This window comes from Dryobates pubescens, chromosome 34 (assembly GCF_014839835.1).
Source record: "Dryobates pubescens isolate bDryPub1 chromosome 34, bDryPub1.pri, whole genome shotgun sequence".
NCBI lineage: Eukaryota > Metazoa > Chordata > Aves > Piciformes > Picidae > Dryobates > Dryobates pubescens.
Genome location: NC_071645.1, coordinates 6,996,592 through 7,011,568, shown reverse-complemented (window position 1 = coordinate 7,011,568; position 14,977 = coordinate 6,996,592).

Here is a 14,977-nt window from a genome sequence, read left to right as displayed (position 1 = left end):
GGCCTCATCCCTGGCCACATCCATTTGGTGTGGCCCTGGGCAGCCTGACCTAACTGGAGATGTCCCTGCTCAGTGCAGGGGGCGTTGGACAAGATGACCTTTGAGGTCCCCTCCAAGCCAGTGCAATCTGTGACTCTCCAAGCCACTCCTGACCCATTTCTCTTCACTCCCATAACAACCTACCACAACAAGCACACCACCAGCTGATGTGGCAACCCCACAGCAGGGATCTGTAAGTGTAGAGGAGTGAGAGCTTTGCCCACACAGAACTTTCCTGTTACAGTTCCAACTGCTCCTTCTTGCCCTACTTCTCCAGGGCAGCTCCACTCACCTTGTGGGCAGAGGAAGCCTGCTGGGCAGGGCTGGCAGGGGGCTGTGAGGAAGGAGACATTATGGTAGGTGCCTGCATCACAGATCCTGCAGAACTTCTCAAAGGAGTCCCTTGGACCAGGCAAGCTGAGGGCCATGTAGCCTCCTTCACAAGGCAGAGGATGGGCACTGCCTGGGGGGCAGTAGTAGGGAAACACACAGCTGGAAGGGAAAACAAGGCAGGGAGAAGGGAAGAAATCATGAGTCCATGAACCAAGGGTTTGAAACTCCAGCAGGGTAGGTATAAGTTGGGTATTGAGAGCAAGGTCTTCACAATGAGAGCAGTGAAGTCCTGGAACAGGTTGCCCAGAGCTGTGGTTGAGGCCTTATTCCTGAAGGCATTCAAGGTCAAACTTGGTGAGGCCCAGCACAACCTGATCTAGTTGGAGATGTCCCTGCTGAGAACAGGGGAGTTGGACAATCACAGGATCATTAAGGCTGGAAAAGACCTCCATGATCACCAAGTCCAGCCAGCAACCCAACCCCACCATGGCCACTAAACCATGGCCCCCAGTGCCATGGCCACAGGGTTCTTGAACACCTCCAGGGATGGGGATTCCACCACCTCCCTGGGCAGCCTGTGCCAATCCCTGACCACTCTGGGAGCAAAGAAATTGTTCCTTATCTCCACTTAACCCTCCCTGGTGCAGCTTGAGGATATTACCCTCTTGTCCTGTTGTTAGTTGCCTGGGAGAAGGACAAGAACAAGATGGCCTTCAAGGGTCCCTTCCAACCCAATGGATTCTGTGAATCTCTCTTTAGCATCAGTCACCAAATCCCTAACTTCAGTTCAAATTAATGCACCTTCATTACAGAGATACCTTTGCTTTTGCACACTGGTCAAAGCCTGTGGCTGAAGCACTAAGCCAGGCTTTATCCCTGGCACATGCCACAGCAAACCTGCTCAGTACTCACAGCTGCTCAGGGCTGTTGTATGTTGATGATCCCTCAGGGCAGTGATAGCCAGCAGGGCACAGGGAGGGCACAGCTGTGTAAGCATCACAGTACAAGCCAGGCCTGCAAGGCTTTGGATTTACTGAACCTGGTGGGGGAAAGAAAGGGGAAATAGAGATTGATGATGCAGCAGAGTGTGTGGGGAGAGACTTTTGCAAGGGCTTTCAGTGACAGGATGAGAGGCAATGGCTTTGAGCTGGCAGAGGGGACAGTGAGACTGGAGATGAGGAAGAAATTCTTTAGAGTGAGGGTGGAGAGACTCTGGCACAGGCTGCCCAGGGAGGCTGTGGATTCCCCCTGCCTGGAGGTGCTGAAGGCCACGCTGGATGAGGCCCTGAGCAAGCTGTGCTGGTGGGAGGTGTCCCTGCCCATGGCAGGGGGTTGGAGCTGGATGATTTTTAAGGTCCCTTCTAACCCAACCCATCCTTCAGAAACTGCATTCACTGAACCATGTCTAAGCTGGAAGAGGGCAGATTGGGACTGGAGATTAGGAAGAAATTCTTTCAGGGGAGGGTGGGGAGACTCTGGAACAGGCTGCCCAAGGAGGCTGTGGATGACTCTTCCCTGCAGGCTGGATGGGGCCTTCAGCAACCTGGTCTAGTCCCTATGGCATGGGACTTGGAACTGGATGATCTTTAAGGTCCCTTCCAACCCAAACCATTCAATGGGTCTATGAAGAGAGGAGTAAGGTCATGTCACCTGCAGGGCATTCATAGCCAGGCTGACAGGGCACTCCTTGAGTGTTGGGCAGCCCTGTCTGTGCTGGGTCTGGGCAGTAGTATCCAGGTGAGCAGGGATCACAGTCTTCCAACGATTTTGCACCAGGCTGGATCCTGGAAGTGCCAGCTGGACAAAGGAAAGTGTCACCTTTACCAGGGCACCAGTATCCAGGGGGGCAAGGATAATCCTCAAACCTGGTCAGACCTGTTGGGAAGAGAAGGGAGGCTGAGTGTGGCCAGGAGTAAGGATAGAGAAGTGCTCTTAGCTGCCTGTGAGCATGAATTACCTCTCCCTTCTCAGGGGGGTTTGTAATCAGGTGCAGAGGTGGGAAGGGGCTGGCTTTCACCTGGCACTCACCTGCCATGGGGCAGTGATAGCCTGCAGGACATGGCTGGCAGTCAGTGGGGCTCTGAGCTCCTGGGTGCCTGCGGTAGGTCTGCGGAGGGCATTGCTGAGGTGCTAGGAGGGTGCTGTTGTCATTGCCAGTGCCTCCATAGCAATAGTGTCCTGAGGGACATGGGTAGGCCTCTGAATCCCCTAGCAAGCAGAAGGAGGGGCTTTAGGGAGTGATCTTTTGATAGGGATTCAGAATATCTTTGTTCTGTGTCCTCCCTGGGTCACTTCCACACCGCTGCTGTGTAGAAGCTACAGCCCAGGCTCCTCTTCTGACAGATGGCACAGGGGCTGTGTGCAGCCTGGGTGGGATTTCAGGCTCTCCTACACTGCCAGTCTGCTGGAACAGCACATTCCATTACCAGTGGGAAATGTCTCTTTCCTCTCATCACCAGACACACTGTGTCCTACTGCAAGCCCACAGCACAGGGTCTGGTACCAAAGCCATCAGCAGGCTGAGGAGGCCATCCAGCTGTCCTGGAAAGCAGCTCCCATTCCCTCCCCTCACTGCTTTACCAGCTTTGCACCAGTAGCCTGGTGGACAAGGCAAGCAGTCTTCTTTCTTCACAGCTCCTGGAACATCTCTGATAGTGTTGGCAGGACATGGGATAGGCACCTCAGATCCCTCCAGGCAGTAGAAACCTACAGAAATGGATAGGAAAGAGATGGCAGCAAAGCATGGAAGCTCTCCAATGGCAAAAAAAAAATCACTCAGCAAGGGCCACCAGCTGCAGAATGAACATCCACACAGCTGCTGGGAGGCTGCTGTGCGTACAGAGAGCCAAACCAGCCCCCTCCAAACCATTCTGAGCTACCAATCTAGCACCATAAACCCAAGGGGGCTTGTTTTGGTCAGCCAGGAGATATAAAAGCAGAGGGAACCCCTGAGCAATGACAGCTTCAAAGCAGGGATCACAATACATTATGCAAGATGCTCCCCAGCTGCTCAGCAGCAAGTCAGGGTCCCACACTTCAGATGGTGCTGAGGTTGTCACTCACCTGCAGGGCAGAGCCCTGCACACACCTGGCCCCAGCGGCACCCAGCCAGGAAGCGCCAGGAGAAGCTGTGGCTCTGGGGAGCAGGCTGAGAGCTCCCAGCAAGGCAGAAGTATCCAGCAGCACACTTCCCCTCCAGCTGCCCATGCCTGCAGCACAAAGCACACTGAGAGTTTATATATGGCCTACTGCAAGGATTTGGTGCAGAGCCAGAGCAAAAGGGCTGGAGCACCCCCACTGTGGGAACAGCACCAGAGCAAGAGGACACAGTCTCAAGCTGTGCCAGGGGAAGTTTAAGCTGGAGGTGAGGAGAAAGTTCTTCCCAGAGAGAGTTGTTAGCCATTGGAGTGTGCTGCCCAGGGAGGTGGTGGAGTCACCATCCCTGGAGGTGTTCAAGAGGGGATTGGATGTGGCACTTGGTGCCGTGGTTTAGTAGTCAGGAGGTGCTGGGTGACAGCTTGGACTTGATGATCTTTGAGGTCTTTTCCAACCTTGGTGATTCTATGATCAGGTTGGGAGAGCTGGGACTGTTCAGCCTGGAGAAGAGAAGGCTCCAAGGAGACCTCAGAGCAGCCTCCCAGTACCTGAAGGGGCTCCAGGAGAGCTGGGAAAGGATTTTGACAAGGGTTGAGAGTGCCAGGGTGAGGAACAATGGCTTTGAGCTGGGAGTGGGGAGATTGAGACTGCAGATGAAGAGATTCCTGAGAGTGAGGCTGGGGAGACACTGGCACAGGTTGCCCAGGGAGGCTGTGGCTGTCCCCTGCCTGGAGGTGTTGAAGGCCAGGCTGGATGAGGCCCTGAGCAGGCTGTGCTGGTGGGAGGTGTCCCTGCCCATGGCAGTGGGGTGAGATCTGGATGATCTTTAAGGTCCCTTTCAACTCAACCTCCTGTATGAATCTGTGAACGTCTCACACTGAAAGGAGTGGGGAACTAGACTCTTCCCCCACACACTTCTAAACACATGCAGATGACTACAGGGAGCCAGCCCCTAAGCATCCTCCTGGCTCTCCCTTGGGCTCTCCCCAGCAGGTCTCTGTCTCTCTGGAACTGGGGAGCCCAGCACTGGACACAGGATTGCAGCTGTGGTAGGGGAGCTGGGAGCAGGCTTAACATCAACTTAGCAGCACCAAACCAGGAAGCCAAACTTAAAGTGAGAAACTGCCAGAGGGAAAGAAGCCCTCACCTGCAGTAGTGCCCAGGTAAGCAGGGCAGGCATTCCCTCTCATTCCACAGGCCAGACATGTTTGCAGGAGTGAAGGTGCCTTCAGGACACATCAGAGGAACCCCTGTGCCTGGAAGGGAGACAGCAGAGACAGTAAGAAGCCCTTGGAGGACCAATATGACCTAACAAGGTCTAGCACTTGATCAGAGCATAACAAATGACACTGAGAAAGCAAGGTGCATCGAGAAGAGTGTGACCAGAAGGCTGAGGGAGGTTTTCTCCCTCTCTACTCTGCCCTGGAGAGGCCACATCTGGAGTCTTGTGACAAGTTCTGGGCTCCCCAGCTCAAGAAGCACAGAGACCTGCTGGAGAGGGCACAGCAAAGGGCTGCAAAGGTGCTGAGGGGACTGGAACAGCTCTGTGAGGAGGAAAGGCTGAGAGAGTTGGGGCTGTGGAGCCTGGAGAAGAGCAGCCTGAGGGGGAGCTGATCAATACTGTGGTGGCTGTCAGGAGATTGGTTCCAGGCTGTGTTCAGTGGTGCCCAGGGGCAGCACAAGGGGCAGTGGGCACAGACTGAACATCAGAATCTCAGCTGAACATGAGGAGGAACTTCTGGAGCTGAAGGGAGGCAGAGCCCTGGAGCAGGCTGCCCAGAGAGGTGGTGGAGTCTCCATCTCTGGGGACATCCCAAACCTGCCTGGATGTGTTCCTGGGTGACCTTCTTTAGGTGGCCCTTGCCTTGGCAGGGGGTTAGAATCAATGCTCCTAGGAGGTCCCTTCCAACCCCCTCCCAGTCTGTGGTTCTGTCACCTTGCCCCTTTTGCTCATTGCCAACCCCCATCACCTGGCCTCCAGGAAGCCACACATTGGGTCTCTGCAGCTCTGGGATCACACCACAAGCTTCACTCTACCTGTAGGGCAGTAAGAATGTGGTGGGCAGACCCTGGGGTCTCCTGACACCAGGTCCTGGCAGTAGAATCCTCTCTGGCATGGAACACAGGATGCAGAGCCCCTGGCTGGTTGGTACTCCCCAGCAGGGCATGGTGTTGGGTGGGCTGCCCCTGACTGGCAGAAGTGACCCTGGTAATGAGAGAGAGGAAGAGGATTGTGTGGAGATGGTGGCAAACTTAGAGCCTGTGCAAATGGTGAACCCCAGAAACATCCCAGCCCAGGAGCCCATTCCACAGGGATGTGATCAATGCTTCAATCAGGCACAGAATCAGAGAATTGTCAGGGTTGGAAGGGACCTCAAGGTTCAGCCAGTCCCAACCCCCTGCCATGGGCAGGGACACCTCACACCACAGCAGGTTGCTCACAGCCACCTCCAGCCTGGCTGCAAACACCTCCAGGCAGGAGGCTTCCACCACCTCCCTGGGCAGCCTGGGCCAGGCTCTCACCACCCTCCTGGGCAACAACTTCTTCCTCACAGCCAATCTCAAGCTCCCCACTTCTACTTCTGCTCCATCCCCCCCAGTCCTATCCCTCCCTGACCCCCTCCAAAGTCCCTCCCCAGCTTGCTTGCAGCCCCCTGCAGCTCCTGGGAGGCCACCAGAAGGTCTCCTGGGAGCCTTCTCCTCTGCAGCCTGCACAACCCCAACTCTCTCAGGCTGTCTGCAGAGCAGAGCAGCTCCAGCCCTCTGCTCCTCCTCCTGGCCCTGCTCTGGACACCTTCCAGCCCCTCCAGAGCCTTCCTGGCACAGAGGCTCCAGAGCTGGCCCCAGAGCTGCAGCTGTGGTCTCAGCAGAGTGGAGCAGAGGGGCAGAATCCCCTCCCTGGCCCTGCTGGCCACACTTCTCTTGCTGCAGCCCAGGCTCTGCTTGGCTCTCTGGGCTGCAAGTGCTCCCTGCTGGCTCCTGCTGAGCTTCTCCTCCCCCAGCACCCCCAAGGCCTTTTCTGCAGGGCTGCTCTCCAGCCAGTCCCTGCCCAGCCTGTATGGATGTTGCAGCTGGCAGCATGTGTGGCCCTTTGCTGCTGTGGAGAACACCTCCTGCCCAGAGCTGCCCAACTCCTTCACTGCCCAACATCCCAGACTCATAGAATGGTAGAGCAGTACCTGGGGGCAGAGGAATGCTGTGGGGCTGATGGAGCTGAAGTTTGCTGGGCAGTAGAAGCCCTCAGCACAAGGTCCACTTGGAGAGCTCAGACCAACACTAGCACAGAAGGACCCAGGGTAGCAGGGCACACAGCTCTCTGGGGAGGCACCACCTGAGGGGCAAACCAAAGGCAAGGGCAGAGAGAGGAGATGAAAGCACAGCCAGTACAGCCTTGGCATCACCAGCACTTAGCTGAACACATTGCCACCATCAGGGCTGGCTGAGCACACCAGCACCTTCCAGTGGCCATGGCTGCCAGCCTGCAAGTCCCCCATCAGTGTGGGCCTCAGGAGAATCATAGAACAGGCTGGGCTGGAAGGCACCTCCAAAGCTCACCCAGTCCAACCCCCCTGCACTCAGCAGGGACTTCCTCCACCAGAGCAGGTTGCCCACAGCCCTCTCCAGCCTCCCCTGGAATATCTCCAGGGATGGAGCCTCAACCACCTCCCTGGGCAACCTGTGCCAGTGTTCCATCACCCTCCTGGTGCAGAACTTGTTCCTAGCATCCAATCTCAGTCTGCTCTGCTCTACTTTGAAGCCACTGCCCCTGGTGCTGTCCCTGCAGGCCTTTGCAAACAGTCTCTCTCCATCCTTCCTCTAGCCCCTTCAGGTACATGGTTTATTTGATTAGATGGTGTTGGATGATAGGTTGGACTTGATGATGTCCAAGGTCTTTTCCTGCCTGGTTAATTCTCTCCTCTCCTCTCCTCTCCAAACCTCTCCTCTCTGAACCTCTCCTCTCCTCCCCTCTCTGAACCTCTCCTCTTCCCTCTTCTACTGGAAAGCTGATAATAGGTCTCCCCAGAGCCTCCTCTTCTCCAGGCTGAGCACCCCTAGCCTGTCCTCATAGCAGAGCTGCTCCAACCCCCTGGACCCTCTCCATCAGCTCCATGTCCTTCCTATATTGAGGGCTCCAGACCTGCACACAGTCCTCCAGGTGAGGTCTCCCCTGAGCAAAGTGGCAGAATCACCTCTCTGGCTCTGCTGGCAGTGCTGCTTTGGAGGAATCATGGAGTCATAGAATGGCCCAGGCTGGATGGGACCTCCAGAGGTCATCCAGTCTCTGACCTCCCTGCAGGGACATCCCAAATTGAAGTCCAGGCTGCCCTTGGCCTTCTGTGCTGCAAGCTCACAGTGCCTGCCCACGTCCAGCTTCTCATCCATCAGCACTCCCAAACCCTTTTCCACAGGGCTGCTTTCCAGCAGGAAACCTGTGGGGGATCTCACACTCACCTGTGGCATTGTTCAGGGTCCCAGCTGGGCAGGCAACTGGGAAATGAGTCCCCTCTGGACAGTAGTGCCCAGGTGGGCAGGGCCCACTGAGTGGAAACACAGCTGTCCCGTGGGGGATGGCATCAGTGGCTCCTCCTTCACAGTAGAACCCAGCTGAGCACAGACCTGATGTGGCAGAAGAGAGAGGGTGGCCATGGCCACACTGAGAGCTTATAGCAAACCTGCTGCAAGGATCTGGTGCAGAGGCAGAGCAAGAGGGCTGGAGCCTATTGGGACAGGCTGGGAGAGCTGGGGCTGTTCAGCCTGGAGAAGAGAAGGCTCCAGGGAGTCCTTGGAGCAACATTTCAGTATCCAAAGGGGATAGGCTGGGGAGGGACTGCTCAGAAGGGCCTGTGAGGACAGGGTGAAGGCAATGGTTTGAAACTGCTCCAAGGTTCAGGGAGATCTAAGAGCAGTTTCAAACCATTGCCCTCATCCTACCCCCACAGCACCAAGGTCAGTGAAGAGGCCCCTTCCCAAAAGGCTCAGAATTAGGCAGAGAAGAGAAACTCAGAGAAGACAAACTGAAGCCCATCCTTGTGCTTAATCCCTTCCTTAATCCCTTCCTTAATCCCTGCTGATATTCTGGTCCTTTGATTTGCCTTCTCTCTTCCTCACCAATCTTTGCTCTTTGTCACTTCCTTTCCCTACCTGTACTGACCTCATTTGCTTACCTTCAGATCCCTCTACCCTTCCCCCATACTTTGTTTTCTGTGGAAAGAGTCCTGCCCCTCTTCTTTCCACTTGTCCAACCTTTGCATCTTGGCTCATGGAGGAGCAGTCTGCTGAAATGGGAGTGGAAGGATGTAGGAGGTCAGAAAGAATAGAGTAGAGTAGAGTAGAGTAGAGTAGAGTAGAGTAGAGCAGAGCACAGCAGAGCACAGCAGAATAGAACAGACCAGGTTGGAAGAGAGCTTCAAGATGATCGAGTCCAACCTATCATCCAACACCAGCTAATCAACTAACCCATGGCACCAAGCACCCTATCAAGTCTCCTCCTAAACACCTCCAATGATGGTGACTCCACCACCTCCCTGGGCAGCACATTCCCATGGCCAATCACTCTCTCTGGGAAGAATTTCTTCCTAACATCCAGTCTGAACCTCCCCTGGCACAGCTTGAGACTGTTCCTCTTGTTCTGGGGCTGGGTGCCTGGGAGAAGAGCCCAACCCCCACCTGGCTACAACCTCCCTTCAGGCAGTTGCAGAGAGCAAGAAGGTCTCCCCTGAGCCTCCTCTTCTGCAGGCTAAGCAACCCCAGCTCCCTCAGCCTCTCCTCCCAGGGCTGTGCTCCAGACCCCTCCCCAGCCTCCTTGCCCTTCTCTGGACACCTTCAAGTCTCTCAATGTCCTTCTTGAGCTGAGGAGCCCAGAGCTGGACACAGGACTCCAGGGGTGGCCTCAGCAGTGCTGAGCACAGGGCACAAGGACTTCCCTGCTCCTGCTGGCCACACTCTGCCTGATGCAGGCCAGGCTGCCCTTGGCCTTCTTGGCCCCCTGGGCACACTGCAGGCTCATGTTCCGCCTACCATCAACCAGCACCCCCAGGTCCCTCTCTGCCTGGCTGCTCTCAGCCACTCTGCCCCCAGCCTGTAGCACTGCCTGGGGTTGGTGTGGCCAATGTGCAGCACCTGGCACTTGGATGTGTTCAATCTCCTGCCCTTGGCCTCTGCCCATCTGTCCAGCCTGGCCAGGTCCCTCTGCAGAGCTCTGCTACCCTCTAACAGCTCAGCTCCTGCCCCCAGCTTGCTGTCATCTGCAAACTTACTGCTGATGGACTCAGTGCCCTCCTCCAGATCATCAATGAAGAATAAAGGTTAAACGAGATATTAGGAAACATTTCTGCACCAAAAGGGTCATCAGGCTGCCCAGGGAGTGGTTTAGTCACCAGCCCTGGAGGTGTTCAAAAGATGTGTGGATGAGGAACTCAGGGACGTGGTCTAAGAGCTGTGTACAGGGTTATGATTGGACTCAATGAACTTAAAGGACTTTTCCAGCCAGGTAATTCTGTGAGAAGCAAAAACAGAGAGAAAATGGGAGAGGGGAGGGGGGGGGGAAATGAAGGAGACAGAGCAAGCAGTGCAGTAACATGAAATAACATCAAGGGCAAAGGAGTGTGAGGCAGAGAAAAGAAATGACTGATAGGCACAGAGAGGGGAGAAAGATGCTCTCTGCCCTCCCTGATCCCTGTTCACTCAGATGGTTTCTGCTTCCCTGCACCCTTCAGCCCTGATTCTCCAGCCCTAATTCTCCAGCCCCTCTCTTGGGGGTGCTCTGTTGTCACCCAAACTCACCATCAGGCTCCCAGTTAGCATCTCCTCTGCAGTACCTCCCCACGGGGCACAGCTTGCAGGCAGTGGGGGTCAGTGCCCCTTCCAAGGCGTTGAGTGTCCCCTCTGGGCAGGGCAGGGGGGCAGCAGTCCCAGCTGGGCAATAGTAACCTGCACGGGGAGAGGGAAGGAGGCTGCCAGGTGGAGCAGGGGACAGGAAAGGAGGCTTCCTGGGGAAGCAGGGGAGAGGGAAAGAGGCTGCCCGGCGGGAGTGGGAAGGAGGCTGCCCGGGGGGAGCAGGGGAGAGGGAAGGAGGCTGCCCCGGGGGGAGCAGGGGAGAGGGAAGGAGGCTGCCAGGTGGAGCAGGGGACAGGGAAGGAGGCTGCCCGGGGGGAGCAGGGGAGAAGGAAGGAGGCTGCCCGGGGGAAGCAGGGGAGAGGGAAGGAGGCTGCCCGGGGGGAGCAGGGGACAGGGAAGGAGGCTGCCCAGGGAAGCAGGGGAGAAGGAAGGAGGCTGCCCGGGGGGAGCAGGGGAGAAGGAAGGAGGCTGCCTGCGGGAGCAGCAGAGAGGGAAGGAGGCTGCCCGGGGGGAGCAGGGGAGAGGGAAGGAGGCTGCCAGGTGGAGCAGGGGACAGGGAAGGAGGCTGCCTGGGGAAGCAGGGGAGAGGGAAGGAGGCTGCCAGGTGGAGCAGGGGACAGGGAAGGAGGCTGCCTGGGGGAAGCAGGGGAGAGGGAAGGAGGCTGCCAGGTGGAGCAGGGGACAGGGAAGGAGGCTGCCTGGGGAAGCAGGGGAGAGGGAAGGAGGCTGCCTGGGGGGAGCAGGGGAGAGGGAAGGAGGCTGCCTGGGGAAGCAGGGGAGAGGGAAGGAGGCTGCCTGGGGAAGCAGGGGAGAGGGAAGGAGGCTGCCAGGTGGAGCAGGGGACAGGGAAGGAGGCTGCCTGGGGAAGCAGGGGAGAGGGAAGGAGGCTGCCAGGTGGAGCAGGGGACAGGGAAGGAGGCTGCCTGGGGGAAGCAGGGGAGAGGGAAGGAGGCTGCCAGGTGGAGCAGGGGACAGGGAAGGAGGCTGCCCGGGGGAGCTAGATGGGAACGCTGCGGGAACGCTGCGGGACCGCTGCGGGATGCGGTGGGAACGCTGCGGGACCGCTGCGGGACCGCTGAGCTGCTTGTCGCTGAGTGCGAGCAGCCGTGCGCTGGAGCGCAGCAGCGACCCTGCTCAGCCGGGAGCCGTCGCGCCGGCAGCCAGCACAGCCCTCCCGTCCCTGTGCCGGGGGCTTTGCTGCACACGGGCACTCGGTGCTCACCTCTGGGGCAGCTGAGTGGCTCCACGGTGGCAGCCTTGCTGCAGGCCATACCGGCCGGGCAAGGGAGGCAGGCACTGGCCCCAGGCACAGGGCTGAAGGTGCCAGGCTCACAGGGCACTTCTAGCCCGGTGCCTGCAGGACAGTAGAAGCCTCTGGGACATCTGTATCCATGAATCCCATCAGAAGGGCAGGGAGCAGAGCTCCCTTCCAGGCAAACATACCTGGAGAGAGAGAAGTCAGATCTGAAGCAATGAGCTCAGAGAAGGGGGGGGGGAACAATAATCAGGAACCAAAGGGGCAGCACGTTAAGAAACCCCCCTTGAAAATGCAGCTTGCTTCACCTGGGCCAACACACTCTGTCCCTCACCTGTCCTTTAGTGCCCACCTGGAAACCCTGCTAAAAGGGTTTGGGTTTGTGGGGGGGGTTTTAGCACAGAGCTGGCAGGAAATCATTCTCATTCTGGGAGGAAAGCCTTTGAACACTAAAGCTTTTGCAGTTCAAAGCACAGGGCCCAGGTGTTCAGCTCCTGCTGTCTTTGCTTAGCCCCCCTTTCATCCTCACCCTTCTTGCAGGCCTCCTCTTCAACGTCACCACCGACTCTTCTCACCCAGCACAGCTTTGCTCTTCACCATTTCCCTCCCAAACCAAGATGAGGAAACAGAAAAGCTGCTCCAGTTTGTAAGAGCTAAGCAAGGAGGGAGCAAGAGCCCTGATCCCACCCTGCACTGTAGGCATGGAATCGTGGGGTGGGTTGCCTTGGAAGGGACCTCAAAGATCATCCAGTCCCAGCCCCCTGCCGTGGGCAGGGACACCTCCCCCCAGCACAGGCTGCTCAGGGCCTCATCCAGCCTGGCCTTGAACACCTCCAGGCAGGGCACAGCCACAGCCTCCCTGGGCAGCCTGTGCCAGAGTCTCCCCAGCCTCACTCTAAAGCATTTCTTCCTCATCTCCAGTCTCAATCTCCTCTCCCAGCTCAAAGCCATTCTCCCTCCTCCTGGCACTCCCAGCCCTTATCAAAAGTCCCTCCCCAGCTCTCCTGGAGCCCATCAGGTACTGGAAGGTTGCTCTGAGGTCTCCCTGGAGCCTTCTCTTCTCCAGGCTGCACAGCCCCAGCTCCCTCAGCCTGTCCCCACAGGGGAGGTTCTCAGCCCTCTGACCATCTTTGTGGCCTCTTTTTAACCCTCTCCAGCAGCTCCAGGTCCTCCTTGTGCTGTGGGCCCCAGAGCTGGAGGCAGTGCTGCAGGTGGGGGCTGAGCAGAGCAGAGCAGAGGGGCAGAATCCCCTCCCTGTGCTGCTGCTCTCCCTGCTCTGGCTGCAGCTCAGCACTCAGCTGGCTCTGGGCTGCCAGGGACCACTGCTGGCTCCTGGGCAAAAGACTTTCTTGCTCATCCCCAGTCTCAACCTCTCCTCTTCCAGCTTAGACAGGATTCAAAGGATGCAGATTCTACAGAAGGAACAATTCCCAATCCTTAAGGCAAACAACTGAGTGCAAAAGGAACAGTACTCAACAAAAGAACAGCAAAGCTGCTGGGGTTTGCCTGGAAGCAAGATGTGATCAGAGTGAACAGCAAGCTGAGAGCAGCTGGCAGAGGGGTTGAAAAGCAACCTGGGGGCAAAGCACAAACTGTGCCCTGCCTGGAGGGCAAGAACATCATAGAGTTTGGAACTCAGGGATCACAGAATCATAGAATCAACCAGGTTGGAAAAGAACTCAAAGATCATCAGGTCCAACCTGTTACCTATCTCGTAACACCTCCTGACAACTAAACCATGGTTCCAAGTGCCACATCCAAGCCCCTCTTGAACACCTCCAGGGAAGGGGACTCCACCACCTCCCTGGGCAGCACATCCCAATGGCCAATTCCTCTTGCTGGGAAGAACTTTCTCCTCACCTCCAGCCTAAACCTCCCCTGGCACAGCTGGAGACTGTGTCCTCTTGTTCTGCTGCTGGGTGCCTGGGAGAAGAGACCAACTCCCTCCTGGCTCCAACCTCCCTTCAGGGAGTTGCAGAGAGCAAGAAGGTCTCCCCTGAGCCTCCTCTTCTGCAGGCTAAGCAACCCCAGCTCCCTCAGCCTCTCCTCCCAGGGCTGTGCTCCAGACCCCTCCCCAGCCTCCTTGCCCTTCTCTGGACACCTTCAAGTCTCTCAATGTCCTTCTTGAGCTGAGCAGCCCAGAGCTGGACACAGGACTCCAGGGGTGGCCTCAGCAGTGCTGAGCATAGGGCAGAATGACTTCGCTGCTCCTGCTGGCCACACTCTGCCTGATGCAGGCCTGGTCATTGGTGGTGGAAGCCTCCTGCCTGGAGGTGTTTGCAGCCAGGCTGGAGGTGGCTGTGAGCAACCTGCTGTGGTGTGAGGTGTCCCTGCCCATGGCAGGGGGGTTGGAACTGGCTGAGCCTTGAGTTCCCTTCCAACCCTGACAGTTCTGTGATTCTATGATTTCTCACCATGCAATTTTTATTCATTGCCACCCAGCCCAGAAACCCTTAAACCACTGCTGCTTGCAGCCAGATTTCTGGGGTTAAAGGAATGTTTGGGAAGGCTTCAAAACAATCCACAGGGATGTGGTTAAATCCCTCTTATGCCCAAGAAGTTTCATTCCATGGCTAATCATTTTTGCTCCTTCCAGTTGCAGCCCTGACTTCTGCTCCGAGCTGAGCTTCTCCTTCTAGCCAATTGTTGCTGTGATTTGCTCTGCTACATTCCAGAGCCATCTGCTCTCAGGAATCTTTCCCCATGAAATCTCATTAGCCTGCAGTGAAATCTCTTCTAAGCTTCTCTTTCACAGATCAGCTGAGCTTCTGCAGCCTCTTGGATGCTGATGAGATAGACAGAAGGCTGCTAAGGATTTGCTGCTTGCAGCAGGCAGGCTGGAAACTCTTCCTTGTCCCTGGCCATTGCACCACCTTGTGGGAGAGGAGAGCTGCGAGGCTGGGAGAGGGCAGAGCTGCGAGGCTGGGAGAAGAGAGCTGCGAGGCTGGGAGAAGAGAGCTGCGAGGCTGGGAGAAGAGAGCTGCGAGGCTGGGAGAGGGCAGAGCTGCGAGGCTGGGAGAGGGCAGAGCTGCGAGGCTGGGAGAGGGCAGAGCTGCGAGGCTGGGAGAGGGCAGAGCTGCGAGGCTGGGAGAGGGCAGAGCTGCGAGGCTGGGAGAAGAGAGCTGCGAGGCTGGGAGAAGAGAGCTGCGAGGCTGGGAGAGGGCAGAGCTGCGAGGCTGGGAGAGGGCAGAGCTGCGAGGCAGGGAGAGGGCAGAGCTGCAAGGCAGGGAGAGGGCAGAGCTGCCAGGCAGGGAGAGGGCAGAGCTGCCAGGCAGGGAGAAGAGAGCTGTGAGGCTGGCAGAGGGGAGCTGTGTGGTTTGATTCATCTGGAGCTGAGAGACAGAACTGTTTGGGTGGAAGAAACCTCTCAGATCATCCAAGCCAACCTTCAACCCAACCCCACCATGGCCATCAATC